Source organism: Panthera pardus, unplaced genomic scaffold (genome assembly GCF_024362965.1).
Source record: "Panthera pardus isolate Hobbes unplaced genomic scaffold, ASM2436296v1 HiC_scaffold_15, whole genome shotgun sequence".
NCBI classification, from domain to species: domain Eukaryota; kingdom Metazoa; phylum Chordata; class Mammalia; order Carnivora; family Felidae; genus Panthera; species Panthera pardus.
In genome coordinates, this window is record NW_026526710.1 from 82,614,451 (window position 1) to 82,635,141 (window position 20,691).

Here is a 20,691-nt window from a genome sequence, read left to right on the forward strand (position 1 = left end):
TTAATGTTTTAAACCCATTTTGCTATTAAGTATACTCTTGGAACTTCTGATAAATATCTTATGTGTTTTGGGGATTGACTGAAGTGACACCCCAGGGTTTATGACTATCAACTTAGGGGCCAAAACAATAGCACTTGTGAGTCACTGGCTCTACTCTGCGACAATAAGGGGTGAAAATGTGTCTATGCCCATAGAACCACTCTATGACCTAATCCATACATCACTGCCCTTGGGGAACGATGTAAGGAACCACCTACATGAGGCACAGACCACAGGAATCAGCCAGGCGTGCAGATGACCACTGGCTGTATTTTCTTTTTTTTTTTTTTCAACGTTTTTTATTTATTTTTGGGACAGAGAGAGACAGAGCATGAACGGGGGAGGGGCAGAGAGAGAGGGAGACACAGAATCGGAAACAGGCTCCAGGCTCCGAGCCATCAGCCCAGAGCCTGACGCGGGGCTCGAACTCACGGACCGCGAGATCATGACCTGGCTGAAGTCGGACGCTTAACCGACTGCGCCACCCAGGCGCCCCAATGTATTTTCAAAGAAAGTAATTATTGACGAAACCAGATGGAATTCACGTGAAACAGAAATGAAGGCTTGCTTCAATACCAAGTAGACACCCAAAAGTTAAGCTTGCAGAATTTAATAAGCCGGCTTTAATTAAAAGCTAAAGGGTAGCTTTCTCAGGAGTTGATAAATAGTTTGAATTAGTCTTAGTAGATTGACAGTATTAAAAATGGCCTGGAGACTTTGGTAGCATCTCTAGTCCTTAGAAAGATAAATGTTTATTTATCCAAGCACCGTGTGATATTTTGAAATATCACAAGAACAGAAAGTACATTTGGCATTTTTGCTAGTCTAGTCTATGATTCAACAATCATAGTAAATTACTTTCTTATGTTTGATAACTTTGTTTTCACTACAGTTATATTCACATAGTTCACGTTAATAACCATTGTGATTATTAAAATATATATTAGCCCTTTGCCATCTGTAAATACACAAGTCAAATGACTACCGGCCATCATTAAGAAGAAATGTAAAGTTGAATGTGAAACCATAGTACTCGGATTTGTAATACACTTTTTGCAGAATTTAAAAAAAAAATCATAATTGTTTACCAAACTAGACTACAAAAGTATTTAAGACAATACTAGGGCTAGAAACAGTTTTTCTGTTTATATGATTTTCATATCGCTTGTATTTTAAGTGCACCACAAAAGATATATTCTTGTGACATTTAAATAAAACATTGTATCTATAGTGTTTGCTACAAAGTTATTACCTCCGAACTGAAAAATGACAGCAATTTAAAGCATGCTTTCTGCTAGACCTAATGCTTTGTATAAGTAATCACGGGGTAAAAAAAAAATTGGCTATAAAGGTAGGTAGTGACAATTATTGCCTGAATGTTCACACATTGTTCTTTTGTTTAAATAAGCCGTGCTCCTCCCTTACTTGAAAAACAAACTGGCTACATGACTAATGATATGCTACACACACACACACACACACACACACACACACCCATACACACACACACACACACGCACACTAAATTTTAAAAGCATTTCGTTCAAAATGCAAATTTCAGGATACGATAATCCTTTGTGAACTTCAGATTAGAACAATAAAGGAGCAGTCAATCCTTCCTGAGTTCTATGCGGAATGTATGTTTCTGGTTCGTTGGTCAGTTTTTTCACTTCTACTGGGATGTGTCTTATTCACATTTCAAGATAACACAAAAATATTTGAGAACGAATGAAAATAATTACTTAGGCAGGAAAGCTAATATGAAAATAGGTATGAAATACTTGTTTCCTTTGTTCACTTTTTTTTTATTTGAGAGAGAGAGAGAAAGTGAATGAGCAGGGCAGAGGGGAAAAGGGAGAGAGAGAGAGAGAGAGAGAGAGAGAGAGAGAGAGAGAGAGAGAGAAACTTAAGCAGGCTCAATGCTCAGTGCAGAACCCCATGTGGGGCTCAATCCCATGACCCTGGGATCATGACCTGAGCCAAAATCAAGTCTGACTCTCAACAAACTAAGCCACCCAGGCGTTTCTCTGTTCTTCACTTTTGTGGAAAAAAGACTTTAATTGAAATAAATAACTTTCTATCAATCTCTCAGGTTGAGTTCAGTGGATATTCCTGGTATGTCTATCCCATATTCTCTACCTCACAGCCCTAGGTGAAAGCTGGCTGAGAGCCAAGAACTATCCCTCCCTTCCATTGTCTCACCAGCCTTTTCAGGAAAGCAATTAAATACTTATTTTTAAGAATCTCATATCAATACTGTAGCCGTAGAAAGAAGAGATAATTCTATCTGAAATCAAATTTTAAATATTTTCAGATAAGTTACATGGTAAGAATTTATATTGGTCTCCCAATAAAAGTAATGTTTTTCCATAATTAAAATGTGGATCTGTTCAAGATCCTCTTTTCCAGAGAAAAGTGTCTGAAATTGGGGAGACCATTAAGAGCAGAAACCTCCCCAAAGCTAAAATAACAAATAATGAAGATAATGACAAATGTGTATTAAATTGCAAATTCCTGCACAGGCCATCCAATTTATTTTCCCTGTAAGATGTTAATCTGTTTAATTCACATGCAAGAGACATGTAAATTGGTGACTCTGTTTTCTATATCATAGTTAAGAGAGAGGCTAGGTAAGAAAAAATAATAGACAAAAATAATGGCTGTTTCAGCAAAATCAGAGTGAATTTGCCAAATTCTGTCGGGCCTGGCTTGGAGCGGTGGTCACAAAGGAACTCAGGAGTTTAATAAGAGCGCTGTTTATTTATTTCATCCCAACACCACGAGACATGGTGTAGGAACCGAGGGAAGAGGGTTTGATAAACTTCCACCTTCCTTTCTGTCTTGTGCGGTTTCACTGGAAATCACATTAGGAACAAATGTAGATAGGTCTCTCTCTCTCTCTCTCTCTCTCTGTGGGAAAAGTCAATGGTTTACATTCTGTGGTTACACAAAGTAAGAAAGATTCATTTCATAATCTACTGGCTTCGAATAACTTTGAAATTCCAAGTGTTTCTCAAATGTGACCATCCGGCCCTGGAGGCTGAGGACAAAGCTGAAGCCAGAAGGCGCGTCCAAGTTCAGCCGGTGCCCACAGACCACGGGCCGCGGGTCTGCTCCACCAGCCCCCTCGCCTGTGCTCACGTTGTTGGATTTGTAGCGTTAAATAAGTATTTTCTTTTCTATGATCTTCTAAAGCGCCATATGTATTTCAGTATGTATAATTGTGCTTAAATCCACAATTTGTCTGATTACAAATTGGTGCAGACCACTCAATATTCCTGGATGCTCAAATAAATAGCTGCATAAAATCTGCCTCTTTTGTTATGCTACCAAAAAAAGAAACAAATCAGTCACACATATCCTTAAAATACCAGTAACACAAGAAAAATGGAGGATATTTGTTCATTTGTGTGTTCGATCAGAGGAAGGAAACTAAAAAAGAATTTACATCTATATTAACAAACATCTGTTGGGTAGCAAAGAAAAATGTGTGTGATTTTTTTCTGTAAAAAAAAATTTTAATGTTTTGTTTATTTTTGAGACGGAGAGAGAGACACAGCACGAGCAGCAGAGGGAGAGAGAAGGACAGGGAGACACAGAATCCGAAGCAGGTTCCAGGCTCTGAGCTGTCAGCACAGAGCCCGACGCGGGGCTCAATCTCATGGACTGTGAGATCATGACCTGAGCCGAAGTCGGACGCTTCACCGACTGAGCCACCCAGGTGCCCCAACAAAAATACTTTTGATTAGAGATCAATATGCAAAAAAGGAAGTGAGACATTAAATGCATGTAAGCATCCATTCTACCAGTGCCAAGAGAAAATTACGTCTTTCTTAAAACAAATTATGATAGCTAACTGGTCAATGTCAAATAACACAAATCCTGCAAAAGTATTTCTCATCTTGTGATCTTCTCAAGAACATTTTCCTATTTATCTGCCACTCCTTGTAACAATCGCACATAGAAATTCAGTTCACGATTATATATTTAGATGCTTAGAAATAATGGCAAACCAATAGTAGGGCACGCACCACATTCTTATCTTGTCCTCCTAAATACCCGTTCCTACTAAAAAGAACCAGGAATCCTTGTAAGAAAGATCAGTTCCAGAGCTCACACACACACACACACACACACACACACAAATTCAAGAGGAGATTTGTATCTGTCAGAGAACACAAATGTGTTCGAAGGATGTGCAATTGTGAAATTGACACCCCAACCTAACTTGACCACATCTCCTAAGTTTGAGCATGCAAATATGTAAGAAGATTCTGCCATAACCTGTGGATAAAAGAATCCATGTGTCCATGTTGATATCAAGAATTTGATAGCTGGATAAGAAAGGGAATATTAATAGAGTTTCAAATTATCTTCTTATAAAACACTTGTTTAATTACAAGGGAGAAACAGAGTAACTTCTCAGCGAAGGTGCCTCATAGAAACCACCTTCGACAAACTGTCAAAATGACACCAACAAGTACCAGAACAAAAGGACATCTCCTGTGACAAGTGCACGGCTCCATGCCTCCACTATTCCTGCTAAGAAGCTTAACGGAAATCCAGTCACGAGAGCGCATCTGAGAAACCGGAGCGGAGTGACGTTCTACTTTTTTATTTTTTTTAATGCTTATTTCTTTTTGAGAGACAGAGACAGAGCATAGCAGGGGAGGGGCAGAGAGAGAGGGAGACACAGAATCGGAAGCAGGCTCCAGGCTCTGAGCTGTCAGCACAGAGCCCGACGCGAGGCTCGAACTCACGAACTGTGGGATCGTGACCTGAGCCGAAGTCAGATGCTTGACTGACTGAGCCACCCAGGTGCCCCTGGAGTGACATTCTAAAAAGTGGCTGACCTCTAATTTTGAAGATGTCAAGGTCATGAGGTCAAGGAACGGCCAAAGAGTCTTCCAATCTGAGGGAGCCTGAAAAACAATGGCAAGGAAATGCAGAATTTGATTCTGAACTTGTTCCTTTGCTAAGAAAGACATGGTGGTAAAATTGGTTCAACTTGAATGAGACACGAGGATTAGGTGTCACATCAATGTTAATTTCCTAATGGCGATGGTTGACCTGTGCTCGTTTAAGAAAATGCCCTGGTTTGTAGGATATATGCAATAAATTGGTTGAGAGTGACAGGGCATCAGCGGGCAAATTACTCTCCAACTGTTCAGGGAAATTTTGTTTTTGTAGTGAAGGTTCGCTTTTCTGTAGTTTCTTGTTTGTTTCAAAATTTAAAAATCATTTAAAAATTTGAATAATGATTTGGTACGACTAGTATATACCAGCAGTATACATTCAATGACAAAAAACAACAACAACAACAACAACAACAAGCATTCAATTCCTCATCCTCTAAAACCTAATGGGGAAAAAAGCAATAAAAATATATGCTACAGAGAAAGATAAGGAAAGTAGCATTATTTTCAGATGAGATTTAAAACATCTCTGGAAAACTGAAAAATGATAGAAGGGTATCCACTGCAACACGGGTCACTGCTAAGCTCGTTGGTGGAGCCCTGGACGTAGACGTTCGGAAAGCCCTGGGACTCGGAAATCCCAGCTACAAATTCGTATTAAAACAGACACCCAACATCAACAAAACTTTAGGCCGCAAACTCATTTAAACGGAAAGTCTGGACGTTAAGCAGCCACACAAATTTCTAGTCCAACATACAAAATCAAAGAACATTTCCTAAAAAAAAAAAAAATAGAAATAAATATTGGACATGAAAGCCCTTCGCGTTCTGGATTTAGGGATCACGCGTCGGAATGGCTGCATTCTCACAAAGTGCTCTGAAAGGGTGATCGCCAAGTGCTTACAGAACTCACAAGCAGCTCATCATCCAGTCTTCAGTAGGAAACGTCAGATCCACAGCGCCAGAGCTTTGAGCCAAGCATCCAACAGGAGATAAAGGGATAAATCAACAAAACAAGTAAACAAGTAAGTGGATTCATAGATAAATTCAGGAATTGAAGGAAAACACCCACTATTCACAGACTACAGGATAGCATGATAAACAAACACCAAAAATAAGCAGAGATACCTAGAGATTAAAAACATGATGGCCACAATTGTCTTGGATTTTTAGCTTAGATTGGATTAAAATACTGAAAAACATGTCCCATAACCTTAGAAGAGAGAGAGATCAATAAAAAAAAAAAGTACCAGGACATAGAAAACCAATCTCCAACAATGTCTATAGGAAATAAATAAGTAGCAACAACAAAATAAAATAAGAATAAGAGGAAAGGACATGAAGGATCTGTCTAAACCAAAAAAGAAAACAAAAAACAAACAAAAAAAAAAAACACTTTAGCTCCCATTGTCATAAAACCTAGAGCAAAGGGAAAATTCTAGAAGCTTTCAGAAAGAAAACAGTACAAAAGCAATGAATGTAACCAATGACCAAAAAAGACGTGGGTCCGGTCAGATGGGAGTCAACTTTTGCACCAGCAAGAAGGCGTGCTAAACCACAGCGAATGCATTCCCCCACTTTCATGAGGAAAAATGTAACCAACCTACAACTGTGTGCTCCGCCACACTATCGAACTAATGTCAGTGTAGACTACACGTTTTCAGGCATATATACGTGAAGGATTCTCAACACGTGTCATTTCTAAGGAAGTTCAGTGAGGGTAGGGTAAAGCAAAATCAAAGATAGCGATGGCAAAGAGGAAAATACTGGCCCCCAGGCACAGTTGAATAAACATCAGAAATGCAGGGAGAAGGAGTTTAAGGATAACAATGCAGTAGGAGAATTCACAGGGTAAAAAAAAAAAAAAAAAAAAAAAAAAAAGTCCGTGGGAGAAGAAAACAGCAAGTATTGCAGAAAAAATAATTGCAAAAGAAAAAAGTATAATGCGATAAGAGCACACGACTCACCCCTGCGGCCAATGATACTGACAATAAAACAGACTGTGGGTGTTTTGAATTTTAGTTCCAAGAGTCTACCTGTGGCCAAATCCTAAAATCAATCGTGGTTTCGTAAGAAAATGTAGATAGCGTTCACTGTGGCATCACAGAACCACACGTGGAAACAAGTAAAGCGGAAGGTTCCAGTCAGGGCCGAGAGCTGGCACACTTAGCAGTTTGTTGTACACAACCAAGAGAGCTAGGTGCACAGGTACGGGTGATATATCATGAGGTCCAAAGTTGCAACGTATCATTTAAAATCACGATCAACACAGGAGCCATAACCGGAGATACTGATATCGTGCATCGTTAGGTTTACATCGTAAGTTTCTAACAGGCTAATCACTTACCATTTCTTCTGTCTCTAGCATATGAGGAAGTCTAGCAAGAAGTCAAAATACAGATATTTAAAGATGGATGTTATTTAGACCTGTGGAGTTTTCCAGAAGACACATGAACACCACTAAGTTTTTACAATGTGATTGCTTCTCGAACGACGGGGGGGTTGTAAAGAAAGTACGTTTTCTTTTCTCGGTGGGCTGTTTGTCCTTGTTTTTTGGTGTGTGCAGGGACTTGTGGATCCCCAAATCCTGGCTTCGAACGTGTGTCAAAAGCACAATATTTGGAAAGGTTTAGCAGTTAATCTCTGGAGAGTTTCCTCATACCAGTCACATGAAAGAGACAGTAATACTCTGGGTTTTGCCATTTTCATGTGGCACAATCTATGCACCTTATATACGCTGTCCGTGTCATATGCAATTAATGTTGATTTTAGAGCAATGATTTATTTCCTGTATCCTTTGAGATCGGAAACCTGTCTGAAAATTATAAGAGTGGTAAAAGGCCTATTGCATCATGCGGGTGTTCAAAGTCGGCTCCTGGAGTAGGCAATTAAGGCTTATCTCCAATCCTCAAACCATCTTTAAAGAGGCAAGCTGTAAATGTGCCAAAACTCTGCAAAACGTAGCACAAATGTAACGCAGCATTGCAGTTTGATCGCTGAGAACTAGGAATGCCCCTTGCCTGCAGGAACTCTATGCGGGTGAACAATGTTTATCCCCCATTCCAGTACGGAAGTTTAAAAATTTAGACTCCTTTTCCGCATTGCACACAGCACACAGTCGCACGGCAATACGAATCCTGCCGAAAGGAGCCAGCTGCCATACAGACATCAATAGCGTGGGGTTACATTAGAAAATTAAAATATCTTCTAAAAAGTGAGCTCGAGGATCACTTAGTTATTCAAGGCTAATCTCTATCCCCGATCAACTTCAAAGGCCCCGAAACGAGAGGCACATTTTCCAGAAGAGAGTCGACGAGGTAGGGCAAGCATGTCTCGGGGGGGTGGACGGGAGAGAAGGGGCGAGCCTGAATTATTTCTGTAGCCTTCTGGCCTGAGGGTTGTCCCGATTTGTAGTGTTAAAAATTAGAAATCCACGCCAGATCGCAGCAGGCTTTTAGTTTTCTAAACACGTCTCAGGATCAACAGTGCATGGGTCTCGCTACAACATCTGGATGCAATCTCAGTCAGTCTCCATATACAACTGTTTTGTCTTCTTAAGCCCCCAGTGGAAGCTCTCCCAGAATGGTGAACGCTCAGGTCGGATAAACCAAACCTGACAGAGTCATATCATGTGTTATAATGAAACAGGATTCGGTGGTCACCTAGAGACCACAGATTTATTTCTCCGAGGAGGGTCCTCCAGGAGGCTGGATGTCCAAGATCAAGGCACCGGTGATTCAGGGTGTGGTGAGAACCCTCTTCCTGCCTCGTAAATGGTGCCTCCTCACAGGGATGAGGGAACTCTGTGGAGTCTCCTTTCTAAGGGTTAGGATTTCAATAAATCTGTGAGGGCGTCTCGTGCATCAACATGTCGACAAAGCCTTGCTTGTCGCCAGGCACCCCAAAAAGTTTCAAGGAATACATTTTAGAGAAAATGAAATTCTAAAACTGTGTGATGGGAATATGATGACTCAGTTAAGACAATTCATTGTTGCATGCCTTTGAGGGGGAAACTTTAATTTTTTTTAATGTTTATTTTTGAGAGAGAGAGAGAGAGAGAGCACAAGTGGGAAAGGGGCAGAGAGAGAGGGAGACACAGAATCCGAAGCAGGCTCCAGGCTCTGAGCTGTCAGCACAGAGCCCGACGCGGGGCTCGAACTCACAGAGTGTGAGATCATGACCTGGGCCGAAGGCAGACGCCCAACCGACTGAGCCACCGAGGCGCCCCGAGGGGGAGAATTTAAACTGTTCTTAAACCCCACAAAGTTCACGTATGTCTTTGCCTATGACATTTTAATTGTTAGAATTTTTAGTAATTGAAGAGATATTCTTTAAATGTTAAGTTGCCTTTTTTCTCTGTTAAAATGACATTACACTGAACACATCTATGCTTTCAAATAGTTAAACCAAAGCTGATGTAAATGACTTGATTTAAGAATAATCGATCTGGAGCTGGCTTCTGTTGGATCACAAAAGCTAATTGTTAAATTTTTAAGAATTTTGGGAGAGCCAGATTTTAAAACATTGAGAGCTTAAAATTGGCTACGGGCAATCACTGTCAGGCTTCCTCCTCACCCCCAAACCATGCCAGTTATTAAACATCTACCGGCACACCTCTGAATAAATTTTGGTTTAACAGAAATATCTAACTATAAAGGAAGTTAAACTTTGCAAGATCCACATCCATCATGCATTCAACAAAAGATGAGCCCGAGGCAAGACTGTGAAAATGGATCTGTATTTGCATTTCTTCCTTTCCTTTGTGTCAGCCCAATTAGGGCAAAACAAGTATTTGTAGGTTTAATAGATCCTAAATGAATTTTTAAATACCAATAATATCAATAAAATACACTAGATTATTTAATCTGCATTTTCTCTTCGCCTCCTATAAAGCCCTACAGTTTAGCAACATCCCAAAGTGATTTGGGGGTGCCTGTGTGGCTCAGTCAGTTGGGGATCTGACTCTTGATTTCAGCTTAGGTCATGATCCCAGAGTCGTGGGACAGAGTACTGAGTCGGGCTCCATGCTGAGTGTAGAGCCTGCTCTCTCTCTCTCTCTCTCTCTCTCTCTCTCTCTCTCTTTCTCTCCCTCTGCACCTCTCCCCCACTCGTGCTCTCTCTCTCTAAAATAAAAACAAACAAAAAAAAACGCAGTGATTTGAACTTCACTCCTCTCTCCTCCTCTTGAGTTTTGTAGCCTTGGTGAATTTGGTGGTTTTCCACACTTGCTCTCAATTTTCCAAGCTCTTCCAGAATGAGAACTTATGTGCTCATCCTTTCTCCCCTCTCCTTCCTTCCTTCCAGTAACACTTGCATTTGATCTGGCCACATACTCAAATCTCAAATCACCATGGGATATACAATTGTCCGTACAGTGGTTCAAGCACATACGAGGGACCTGTACTTCCAGACGTACCGAATCTGAAATATTCCGAGTCAGACCCAGTGGTCTGTCATGTAACGAGCCTTCCAGAAGGCTCTGACGCATTCCAAAGTTGAGACCCAGAGCTTTCTACTGTACAATTTGTAAGAACAGCGATTACACCCATTGCCCTACAGAGTGCCTGAAATACAACAAGCATAGAGTAAAAGATATTTTTGGATGAACGCATTAACTAATCCTCTAAAAAATCTCGGTCCTAAAATACTCTGCACACACACGAAGAAATCTGCAAATTGCTATTATGCCCCTGAGACCACTCTCCCCAGAAAGGCTTGCCTTTCAGTATCACATGGATTGATTCCTTTTCAAGTCCTCATTTCCTCTGAAAAGGTATTGGGAAAACCAGTCAATGCTGAGCAAAGTGCTTCAGGATGCTGGCTTCAAAGCGCGCAGAGTGGAGGGGAGCACAGCGATGTTATTTTCACACTGATCCTCTTAGAAAAAAGGACATTTCAGCTTCGATGGTTGGTCTTCTTTTCGGAGCCCTGCAGCAGATTTTTTTTTTCTTAAAGAAAGATGGAAAAGCAGTAGAAGGAATTGAGACTGGGATCCAGACTGTAAGAGCGAGGGAGAAAAAAAAAAATCAAAAGGTTGATATGAAAGAAGAGCTCTCTAACAGCAGCTTTCGGCTTAGATGTCTCCCGAACAGCTTCCACTTGGAGGCCAGCATGCCACAGGTGCGCCCACATGGGCAGGTAAGAGAAAGAAAGACTGCCAGGCTGCGGCGAATTCTGGTCCGTCGTGCGTTCGCCCCAAGGTGCGCTTCTGCATCTGGTGTGTACCTCCCTGCGCACAAGTGGTTAGCTGGTGCTTTTCAAGAACATGAAAGATCTCACAGAACCAAAGGGCTGTAAGATGTGGAACAAGCCTAACAAGGCCGCCTCGGCAATGGTTAGTAAGAACGCCTTCAGGAAGGCTTTTGTGTTTACCGAAAGAAATGTATAAATACCTTGTGTTTTCATGATTCGTCACGGGGCGTTATAGGGAGTTACCAGAATTGTTCCAAACTAGAAATGAGAGAAAAAAAAAAATCTTAACACCAGGGGGGAATGGAAAGATCAGTGACTTCACCCAATATGATGATGTTAATGGAAATAACAGGGATGGTGGGTTACGGCAGCCTGGTGGGTTATGGCAGGATATAGGTATATTTCCAAGAGACAAAGGCAAAACCAAATTTTGATTTCCTAGTTCACATTGTGAAGGCCAGCTAAAGACTTAATATCACAAATGGGTCTTTGTCACTTCAGTTTGTAAATGGTTGTGTCTGCATAGATTTTAAAACGTAAATGACTATGGCTATAATAATAAATGAAAACTAAATTCTTTTTCAAAATAAAAAAAAATTGTCCTCTAATCTACTGACTAGGAATTGTTCATGTAGTTCAATCTTGAAAGAATTCATCTTTAATTCCAGCAAGGAAGACGGATGGTTATTGGAAAATGATGCACATCCCTTGGAGGAATATTCTGGAAAATTCAACGGTTCCATAAGGGCGTGTTTGGAATTTGAAAATATGTCACAATAAAACTATTTGACTCAATAGTTTTGACTCAATAGTCCTCAACTGAGGACTCTCAGCCCTCAACATGGTGGCTTTTCCAATGAAATTGTTCCTGCAATTTGGTGAGTAGCAAAGGGTCATAGGAGGTAACTCTTATCATTTCCTTTGGAAAAGTTTTGCCCAAAATAATAATTGTCATTATAACTTCACTTGAAAATTTATTTTCAAAAAATTGGACCTCTTTTTCTTCATTTATTATCCCTGAAGTTTTATTTTAATGCACATTCTTTCTGAACAGATATATCAACATTTCTTAAGAAAGCATTATATGTAGAGGGGAAAATACAATTACAAATAAGTCCTTAAGATGGCACCAAGCTAATGAAATCGACTACTACCAAATGGAGCCATTATTTGGATAACATATGATATAATTTAAGTGATATTGTTTGTCTTACCTCAAAATATTATTACAGGAAACCCTAAGAGACTAAAAGATTTTGCATAACAACCAGAAGAACCCAACTAGAAATAATTAGCTCTTCAACAAATATCTCAGGTCTATTATTAAACAGGGTTATTTGAAAGGGTTTTATTGTCTCCTCAAAGGAGCATAAACTATAACTCCTTACGTCATGGTTCCCTGCTCTTCAGTTTGCTAATGTTGTAAACATCCAAAAAAAAATAAAAGAGTTTATGCAGCTGTCTCCCCAAGAAACCTTGGGCAAAGCCACATCGATTTGAGAACACACAGAGCCTGCTTGTGTTCTATGTTCAGCAACCCCACAAAATCAACGTGTACACTCTCCTCATGATCTCAGTCTAGAAATACAGTAATTCTAATGAACACTGATGTATTTTACTTACTTTCTTTCTCCTAGTTTTCTTTTTTTAATTTTTTTTTAATGTTTCTTTTTGATAGAGAGAGAGACAGAGTGTGAGCGGAGGAAGGGCCGAGAGAGGGGAAGACTCAGTCTGAAGGAGGATCCAGGCTCTGAGCCGTCAGCACAGAGCCCAACGCGGGCTCAAACTCATGGACCACAAGATCACGACCTGAGCCGAAGTCGGACTCCTAACTGACTGAGCCGCCCAGGCGCCCCTACTTTCTCCTGGTTTTCTAACGTGGAGCTACTTTGTCTTTGCCATGAGTGGTAATACGTGAACAAAATTATAATAATATATTACTCCTGTTGATGACATCGTATAATGTGCCCTACACACTATTATTCTATCACCATGAGAAACAACCTAGAGTCGCAATTCCTGAAGTGAACGAAGTGTCCGAGAGGGCAAAGCTTTAAGCATCGATTCCATTTAAATGTTTCTTCTCAGCGAAAAGACTCGAGGTGGTTTTCTCTCTCCATGTCCTGTGATACCTATGCACACTCGCAAATGAACCGGCTTACTTGGAAAGGAAAAATGAAACTGTGTAAGTGTAAAGCATAAAAGAAGACACCCTCCATTGTCACCACGTTCCGTTGGGCCCGTATTCGGACAATCGTAAAGAATTCCCCGGGCCCGCACCCTGTCGCTCAGGCCCTTCGTTTCAGTAAGTGCCTGTGTCTTTCTTCACGCCTGCAAAGACCAGAATAACCCTGGATTACGAGCAAACCCTCCAGATAATCGTCCCATCATTCTTTTTGCTCTATGTGCTTGTTCTTTACATAAAGGTAAATGGCCAACAGATCATTTTTCAAGAATGAGTAAATGCCACTAAGAGAAGTAGACCCAAAAGGAGGATCTGCTATACCAAAACACATTTCATACTTTTTCAAGAGTTCAAGCCATATTTATCTACCTGAGGATGCCTCCACAGTCCCAGGTCACACAGCATAGCATGATGAGATGGCTGTGACACTACTAAACCCACGCTTATCCGTGATTCTTTCATCTGATCTCCCACAGTTAAATCTGCCTAGAATATCATCATGCGGAATTACATTTTGTTTCGAGTTACTAGGACTTTTAACTATTAAATTAATTTTGAATCACATTTTCCAAATAGTCTCAGTGAGGGGAATTTTGAGCGGCCCTTTATCAGGTAAATTAAACAACAGCTTGCATACATAGCCCAGTTATACATGCTCACCCATAAATATGAAACATACCCTGCTTAGAATTAATTGACGACAAATAAACGGCGTGGCCGTACTTCCATATCCATTCTCTGCACGGCCAAATCCCTTCAAAAATGGAAACCTTCAAAAGGTCTTCGATTTAAATGATGGGCAATTCCAAGCAATGTTTCTACTCTCTTCTCATTTTTCTAAATCACCTGACTTAAACATGAATAAAACATCAACTACACGCTGATCAAATCATCTGTTGTGAGGTCAACAATCATGCAGTTGAATTTATTAGTCCGTGATCTGAATTATCAAACCACCATTAAAACGGAAATGATACCTGAGTCCATTTGTGGTCCTGGTTTTTACGAGCTGCCATAATGCATCAGGGTCACTGTCATTTGAGCCCAGCCTTTTCCTTCCCAAATTACCACTAAGAGCGCGTTGTGGGTGCCGGTACCCATCTGTAATTTACTTTATAATTTTTGAAATGTGGTAAACCAGACCCGTTGACAGAAATTCTCAAGCAAGGAAAAGAATTTAAGTGGCACGGTAAAGGTACCTTTACTAGGGAAGAAACAAACACACACATATATATATATATATATATATATATATATATATATATGTTTTAAATCTTGATCACAGTCTTGCGTTCATTCATTTGGCAAAACAATTTTGATGAATATAACAAATCCCAGTCTATGGAGCACAGACTGTGTGCCAGCACATACTAGAACATTTTAATTTTTTCTTTACCACATCCATGCAAGAGAGGAAACACTACTATTTTACAAAACAGGAAGTCAACGTGTGTAAGAGAGGTTAAATTGGTTATTGCCAAATAGCCATTGGCAGCCAGAACGGGCACTGGACTCCGAGTCCAAACTACAAAGGTGGTTGTGGTTTTCTAATAAGGCTGTCATCACAGAACATGACCGACTGGGTGACTTAAATTTATCTTCTCACATGTCTGGAGACCGGAAGTCAAAGATCAAGATGCTGGGAGGGTTGGCTGGTTTCTCCTGAAGTTCTCTCCTTGGTTGGCAGGTGGACACCTTCTTGCTGGGTCCTTACGTGGCCTTTCCTCTGTGTGTGAACATCCCTGGTGTCTATACCCGCTTTCAGAACTGGTATTATGAAAATACCAATCGTATTGACTCAGGGCCCCACGTTTATGATCTCCTGTAACCTTAATTACCTCTCTAAAGGCCCTCTCTCCAAATACAGTCACCCTGAGGGACAGGGCTTCAACATACAAACTTGGGGTTTTGGAAAGGATGAGGATACAATTCAGGTCATACGGTGCTCTTCCCACAGGGCACAAGCTCTAATAAAGGAGAAGATTGCTTCCTGGTGTTCCACACCGAACACTGCGCTGGGAGCGTCAGATACATAATGCACGAAACGGAGCCTCTGCCATCCAAAAGATCTAAGTGCACCAGAGCAGAATGCATGCAGATAATAATGTGGACAAAATGCTGGGACTGCCCTGGCCTGAAGCAACTTCTCATCATCTCGAAGGGGTCAGTCTTGTGCTAATGTCCCGAAACAGGCCCTTCTAACATTTGGGGTGTTTGGATAGACTTGGAAATCATGTGCTTATGCTGAAGACTGTATTTACTTAGCCGACTTATTGGGTTGATATCATGGCTTAGCATGACATCTTCTTCCGATCGCTCCCACAGTTGGCACTGACACGAACGTGGGTTAGGGAGATGCTGTAGGAGATGGGTATTTGTGGCAAAAGTTGAGCGATCAGCCCTCTGGACTGTCTTGTAATGTAAGCTGGTACATTTTCCATGCCACGCTATGCGTTATCAAAGGTCCCTGCCGGCTTTCACTAGTTGAGTCTCCAAGGCCGACCTGAATAGCTTTAATGTTCCCCCAAGCTTGGACAAACTTTAGACAGCTTTCTTCCTGATAGAGGCCCTTTACCCCCTTTTTTCTTAGACCATTTACTTTAGAAATAGAATTGCATTTTATAATTGCAAATGATTTCCGTGCCACTTTGAAATATACATGTCTCCTTAAAAGTATCTTACCGGTGTCGCGACATAAGGAATGTCTTTCTCAAGGACCTGAGAACCATCTCTTTGATATAGAAACATCTCAGGAACGTGGTGCCTCTCTGTCTCCTAGCCTCTGTGGGAGGGTAGGGGCCTAACTTCAGTGGGTGTCTTGGTCCAAGTTTTAAAACTACCTCCGGTTTAAAGATTCAGGAAAGCTTATTTTCCTTTACTAAAGTCAATTAGGAAACATGGGTGGCCCATGATCATCCCCACCCCAGTCTTGAAAATTCCCCCAACTTTTGTTTCAGGGGAATTGAGTTTAATCTCTCTCCCCTATTGCTATGGGTAAATAGTCTCCTTTGTCTGTTTAACTTTATCTCATGCAATTTTTACTTGGCAAGGCTAACAGGCTGCTCAAGGCCTGAGACACACTTAGTTGACTTTTCCCTCCAATCGACAACCTAAGAGAGGAGGGATGACTCTACAGTGTGCTGCTTTGAGTACTGGAAGGATCTCTACACTAGCATGAGAAAAAATCATTTCTACTACTTTCCATCACTGCCTGAAACATAGTCAATGCTTCCCTGCACTGGCTTTTCTCATTATTGTTGACCCTCACGTTTTCTTTCTCGTAAACCACTGTTTCCATGACAATTCATAGTTCTCTTAACTCATCTCAACAGCAAAAAATAAGGAAGCTTATGGGAGCAGGCGGAAGGGGGTCTATGGGAGCCTAGAATAGTCAGCCTTCGATCTGAGAAATAACATACGGAAAGTTAATGTCTGAAGTAGCGGGGAATGTTCGGACAACTACCGGTAGATAATTTAGGGGGACCTCCCTTCCCCCACCCATTATCCTCCTTAACCATAAGAACAACCTTCTCCATATTTCTCGAAACAAAACTATTACAGGTTTGTTGTGCAACATCACTGAAGTGATGGAAACTTAGAAGAGCAAACCATTCATTGCACTGCTTGGCACAAGGGGTTTCACACCTGTTATCTTACTTTGCCCTCGCAAGTACCCGGTGGACCTTGCGCACGAAGAAACTGTAGCTTACGGCTCACACACTAATTCTAAGACAGAGCTAGGATTCTAACAAGTGCCTGCTGGGCGCCGCAGTTCATGGTGGTGCACGACGTCATGCCGCCTCTTTCTCCTCCCTCCTTCCCCCACCACCACCGGGAAGAGTTTCCACATCAGTGTCTCATAACATTGGTTCTAACAGCAATGCTGTGAGACAGGCTATTGCCATCTCTATGGTTATACACATCAGTTAAAGATCAGAGAAGCTGCATCATTTCCCAAAAGTCACAAATGTCAAAAATTGAAAGTGCATTCATCAGACTCCAACCCAAGTTTGAGACATAGCTTAAAAAAGGTTTATCATGATTGGGCACAACAACAAAGAGAACCTGAGTCATGGGCAGGTTAATCTGGAAATAAAGTCTCAGTGATGCCTTTCAACAAAAATAGCAAATTATATAGAAAAAATATGTAACTGAGCCTTATTATTTTCCTGTAATAATGACTTATTTATTTTAAAATATAGTCAATATTTTCATACCAAGCAAGAGAAAATAATCATGGTAAAGGGATGATTTATTTTTTCCCATAAAATTTTTTAATGTTTATTTATGTTTGAAAGAGAGAGAAGCAGCACAAGCAGGGGAGGGGCAGAGACAAAGGGAGACACAGAATCCACAGAAAGCAGGCTCCAGGCTCCGAGCTGTCAGCACAGAGCCCGGGTGGGGCTCAAACTCATGAACCGTGAGATCGTGACCTGAGCCAAAGTCGGTGCTCAACCGACTGAGCCACTCAGGCGCCGCTAAAGGGATGATTTCTCTATTGTTTCCGCTTTTAATGCTCATTCATTTTCCTCCCAAGGTTATTTGAATCTCCCTTGCTCGGAAACAAAGATCTTGCCCTATCAGTTGAAATGTCATAACTCAAATTAGGAAATTTGTTTTAGAAAACATAAAACAATTTTTATGCAGTTAGAGCCCATTAGTTCCATAAACAACAAAATATGTAATGCTGGAAAATACACGTATATAAACATGAGTTATTACGTGCTCCAGACTATTTTGACTCTGGGCACCAAAGGATAGCACAGAAAGATGGAACACATTGCACTCAAACAAGAACGGGAAACAGAGTAAAGAGATGGCCGAAATCTCGAGTTCAATTCATTATTCCCATCAGCAGAGTAATGTTGGGCAGTACTGTTCATCATTTTTCCATAGTGGCCCCTTCTGTCCTCTGTCTCCCCTCCAGTTCTCCAACCGAGTCCGATGATTTGCCTAACCTCATGTCCAAGGTTCGCCTACTCTCAGATGCCTCTGGTGAGATTCCTGAAGCTGCTGTTCCCTCACTTCACATTTGGCATGCAATCCGCTCTGACTCTTGTCCCTGCCGTCCTGCTGAAATTGTATTTGCCTTGCCAAATCTTGTGGTCAGGTCTTTGTTGATAGAGCACAGAACGTCCAGTCATTGTTTATGCTTGGTCACACCTCCTTATGCTTGGACACGCTTCTCTGTCTGCTTTGCGGGGTGCCATCTTTCGACTTTCTTCTCGTTTACCTCTTTCCCAGGATGCTTGGAGCTCTTCCTCATGACCCGTGCGTGACACATTGCTCTATCCTCTTTTCTATGTTCAGCCCCGAGAAAAATCTTAGTAAGTCCCCTTTCTTCATGCCACCCAGATGTGATGATGTTTTCATTTTAGTTTGCGATTTCTTCCATGGGTTCCAGGCTTCCGTATCTCCCCCTCTCCTACGTATGATCTCTTCACGTATGTCAGGTCGGCCGCTTCCATCTAATACAACCAAACGTATTGCTCAGTCCCTCTGCCCCATTGCGGATTAGCTTGGTCTGTATCCATTGGAATTCTTTTCTAATATACTGGGCTGAATTACGGAAATTGAGAAGTTGCAAACTAACTTGTCAAAAATTCTGTACAGTCAGGTTTCCCTCTACAACTGACGGCCTGCCAGCCAGACAGACATGCACAAAGCTTATGTTGGGAGGGGCATTACATGAGGCGTGCCCAGGCATGGCTCACGACAAAGGATGGGCACATGGCTTTCCGCACTGGTGTGACAGCTTCGTCACCATGGCAGAGGACACTGATTCTAAGGGTGGGCATTTTCCTGTTCAGGTCAGCATGACAAATGATCCTCTAGGCCTTCTAAAGCTTTTGCCAGCTGCCTAATGCCAATTACTAAATCCCTGTCTGCCTAAACCAGCCAGAATGCTTCAGTCATCTGCAACCGAATCCTAGCCGGAATGGTCTCAGAACGCATTCTTCTTCTCTGCCTCCTCACCCTTCCATGTGGACGTCACTCCTATGTTTCTTCCACGTCCCCGGCCGATCCATCGGGACTCCCTCAAAACACCGGTACTCTTACCATACCGGTCCCGACTCCCATCTTGCTGCTTCCAGTCCTGACACTTTACACCCTGCTGCTTGATATTAGATGGCCAACCAGATTGGTCTTTTAAAAACGTAAATCATATTACGTCACTTCCCGGCTCATGTGGTCCTATGCACCCATCCTGAATGAAATCCGATCTTAACCCAATGTGTCATGCTCCAGAAGACATGGCCCACCTACCTGTCTGACCTCACTGAAGGTTACCACTGTGCCCTAATTTTCTGTCACCCACATACACCCTGCTTGGTCTTATGGCAAAAATTTTCGTTGCTGTGAAACACCTCTGGATCGGTTTTAGATGGCTTGCAAATTTGAATCATTTGGGTCTCTGCCCAGAAAGACTCTCACAGCCTCCTATTTTAAATGGCAACTCCTATCTCTCCTCCCTCCATCTATGACTTTATTCTGCCTCATTTCTTCATCTGTCACTAAGGGAAGTTCATAGTTTTGTACTTGCTTATTTGTCTACGTCCCGTCTGCTTCCACTTGGAACATCAACACCACTAACAGCGTGAATTTTGTCTCTTGTGCCCAACACCTTGCCTTCGACACATAGAACAGTTCTCAGCTTGGGGAGCCTGGGCGGCTCAGTAGGTTAAGCGTCCCACTTTGGCTCAGGTCATGATCTCACAGCTTGTGAGTTTGAGCCCTGTGTCGGGCTCTGTGCTGACAGCTCAGAGCCTGGAGCCTGCTTCCGATTCTGTGCCTCCTTCTCTCTCTGCTCCTCCCCCACCCAAACTCTGCCTCTCTCCTTCTCTCAAAAATAAACATTAAAAAAAAATTTAAGAAAAGAACAGTCTCAGCTTACAGGAAGATTTCAATGACTAAAAGAGCAAAGGAATGAATGATGATTTTTAGTGGTCTGAAAAGAACGTATATAATTACTTCCAGAAAGAAAAGCCTGCATCAACCTTTCTCCGACTTGACAAGTAGCTTCTAAACTTCATAGTAATTAATGAAAAGTCATGTTAGTTTCTACCTCACCACATGTAGAAGGAGACTATTCAGACGATGGTTCATAAACTGTAGCAATACTTGTGTGTGTATGTGTGTGTGTGTGTGTGTGGCAAAAGGAATAGAATAAGAACCAAGACATGTAACATTTAGATGCCAGGCCCTTAAAAAAAACTTGTAAAACACTCTACAACAAAGAAGAAACCAAGGAATGGAGAAGAGTGCTTTCACACTCTGAAAGCAAGATTAAATATATTTCATGCGCTTCCAACACGAAGGTTACAGAGTAATGAGGGGCAAGACGACCCCCAAACAGTG